This window comes from Arachis stenosperma, chromosome 7 (genome assembly GCF_014773155.1).
Source record: "Arachis stenosperma cultivar V10309 chromosome 7, arast.V10309.gnm1.PFL2, whole genome shotgun sequence".
Taxonomy (NCBI): Eukaryota; Viridiplantae; Streptophyta; class Magnoliopsida; order Fabales; family Fabaceae; genus Arachis; species Arachis stenosperma.
In genome coordinates, this window is record NC_080383.1 from 13491483 (window position 1) to 13494570 (window position 3088).

The 3088-nt window shown below is 43.8% G+C and overlaps 1 non-coding gene across 1 annotated transcript; it reads right to left on the bottom strand.

The window, feature by feature from the left end:
- Nucleotides 1-431: 431 nt before the first annotated feature.
- On the bottom strand, nucleotides 432-539 carry LOC130943224 (small nucleolar RNA R71). Its single transcript, XR_009071751.1, has one exon. It is a non-coding gene; the product is annotated as a small nucleolar RNA R71 (small nucleolar RNA).
- Between the last annotated feature and the right edge of the window lie 2549 nt (nucleotides 540-3088).

The window sequence follows — 3088 nt, forward strand, 5'->3', positions numbered from 1 at the left end:
CCGAATTCTTCAAGGAAGAAGAACACATGGCAGCCGAAAACAACAACAATGCCAACAATGCAAGGAAGGTGCTGGGTGACTTCACTGCACCTACTCCTGATTTCTATGGGAGAAGCATCTCTATCCCTGCCATTGGAGCAAACAACTTTGAGCTTAAGCCTCAATTAGTTTCTCTAATGCAACAGAATTGCAAGTTTCATGGACTTCCAATGGAAGATCCTCATCAGTTTTTAGCTGAGTTCTTGCAAATCTGTGACACAGTCAAGACTAATGGGGTTAACCCTGAGGTCTATAGACTGATGCTATTCCCTTTTGCTATAAGAGACAGAGCTAGGATATGGTTGGACTCTCAACCTAAAGAAAGCCTGGACTCTTGGGAAAAGCTAGTCAATGCCTTCTTGGCAAAGTTCTTTCCACCACAAAGATGGAGTAAGCTTAGAGTGGAAGTCCAAACCTTCAGACAGAAGGATGGAGAATCCCTCTATGAAGCTTGGGAAAGATACAAACAGTTAATCAGAAAATGTCCCTCTGACATGCTTTCTGAATGGAGCATCATAGGTATTTTCTATGATGGTCTCTCTGAACTATCCAAGATGTCTTTGGATAGCTCTGCTGGAGGATCTCTTCATCTGAAGAAGACGCCTACTGAAGCTCGAGAACTGATTGAAATGGTTACAAATAACCAATTCATGTACACTTCTGAAAGGAATCCTGTGAACAATGGGACTAGTCAGAAGAAAGGAGTTCTTGAAATTGACACTCTGAATGCCATTTTGGCTCAGAATAAAATATTGACTCAACAAGTCAATCTGATTTCTCAAAGTCTGTCTGGAATGCAAATGCACCAACAGTACTAAGGATGCTTCATCTGAGGAAGAAGCTTATGATCCTGAGAACCCTTCAGTGGAAGAGGTAAATTACCTGGGAGAACCCTATGGTAACACCTATAATTCTTCATGGAGAAATCACCCAAATCTCTCATGGAAGAATCAAGAGAGACCTCAACAAGGTTTCAATAATAATGGTGGAAGAAACAGGTTTAACAATGGTAAACCTTTTCCATCATCTTCTCAGCAACAGACAGAGAGCTCTAAGCAGAATACCTCTGACTTAGCAACCATGGTCTCTGATCTAATCAAAACCACTCAAAGTTTCATGACTGAAACTAGATCCTCCATTAGGAATTTGGAAGGACAAGTGGGTCAGCTGAGCAAGAAAATTACTGAACTTCCCCCAAGCACTCTCCCAAGTAACACTGAAGAGAATCCAAAAGGAGAGTGCAAAGTCATAAATATGGCCGAATTCTGGGAGGAAGAAGAGGCAGTGAACGCCACTGAGGAAGGCCTCACTGGACGTCCACTGGCCTCCAATGAGTTCCCCAATGAGGAACCTTGGGAATTTGAGGCTCAAACTGAGACCATAGAGATTCCCTTGGACTTACTACTGCCTTTCATGAGCTCTGATGAGTATTCTTCCTCTGAAGAGGATGAGTATGTCACTGAAGAGCAAGTTGCTAAATACCTTGGAGCAATCATGAAGCTAAATGACAGGTTATTTGGAAATGAGACTTGGGAGGATGAACCCCCTTTGCTCACCAAGGAACTGGATAACTTGTCTAGGCAGCAATTGCCTCAAAAGAGGCAGGATCCTGGGAAGTTTTCTATACCTTGTACCATAGGCACCATGACCTTCAAGAAGGCCTTGTGTGACTTAGGGTCAAGTGTAAACCTCATGCCCCTCTCTGTAATGGAGAAATTAGGGATCTTTGAGGTGCAAGCTGCAAAAATCTCACTAGAGATGGCAGACAACTCAAGAAAACAAGCCTATGGACTTGTAGAGGATGTTCTGGTTAAGGTTGAAGACCATTACATTCCTACTGATTTCATAGTCCTAGAGACTGGGAAGTGCATGGATGAATCCATCATCCTTGGCAGACCTTTCCTAGCCACAGCAAAGGCTGTGATTGATGTTGATAGAGGAGAGTTGATCATTCAAGTGAATGAAGAATCCTTGGTGTTTAAGGCCCAAGGATATCCCTCTGTCATCATGGAGAAGAAGCATGAAGAGCTTCTCTCAAAACAGAGCCAAACAGTGCCCCCACAGTTAGACTCTAAGTTTGGTGTTGGGAGGCCACAATCAAACTCTAAGTTTGGTGTTGAACCCCCACATTCAAACTCTAAGTTTGGTGTTGGGGAGTTCCAACACGGTTCTGAGCATCTCTGAGGCTCCATGAGAGTCCTCTGTCAAGCTAATGACAGTAAAGAAGCGCTTGTTGGGAGGCAACCCAATGTTTTATAATTAATTATTTTCTTTTGTTATTTTATCTTTTTTGTAGGTTGATGATCATAAGAAGTCACAAAAACAATGAAAAAAAGCAAAAACAGAATGAAAAACAGGAAGAAAAACAGCACACCCTGGAGAAGAAGAAGCTGGCGTTCAGACGCCAGTAATGCTAGCTGTTGGGCGTTTAACGCCCAGTCTGGCACCATTCTGGGCGTTTAACGCCAGAAAGGGGCACCAGACTGGCGTTAAACGCCAGTAATGGGCACCAGCCCGGCGTTTAACGCCAGAAAAGGCTCAAAACGTGGATTTTGATGCCATTTGGTGCAAGGATGCCTTTTCCTTGACACTACAGGATCTGTGGACCCCACAGGACCCTACCATCACTCTCTCTCTTCTTCCCCCATTCATCAATCACCTCAACACCTCTTCCCCAAAAACCCCTCACCTATCAAATCCCATCCTTCTCTTCACCACTCACATCCATCCTTCATAAAACCCCACCAACCTCACCCTTCAAATTCAAACCACTTTCCCTCCCAAACCCACCCTCAAATGGCCGAACCCTCATCCCCCTCTTTCCTATATAAACACCTCTTTACCCCTTCATTTTCCCACTACCTAAACACCACCATCTCCCTCTTCCTCCTTTCTTCTTCTTCTACTCTCTTCTTTCTTCTTTTGCTCGAGGACGAGCAAACATTTTAAGTTTGGTGTGGTAAAAGTGTTGCTTTTTCGTTTTTCCATAACCATTTATGGCATCCAAGGCCGGAGAAACCTCTAGAAAGAGGAAAGGGAAGGCAAAGGC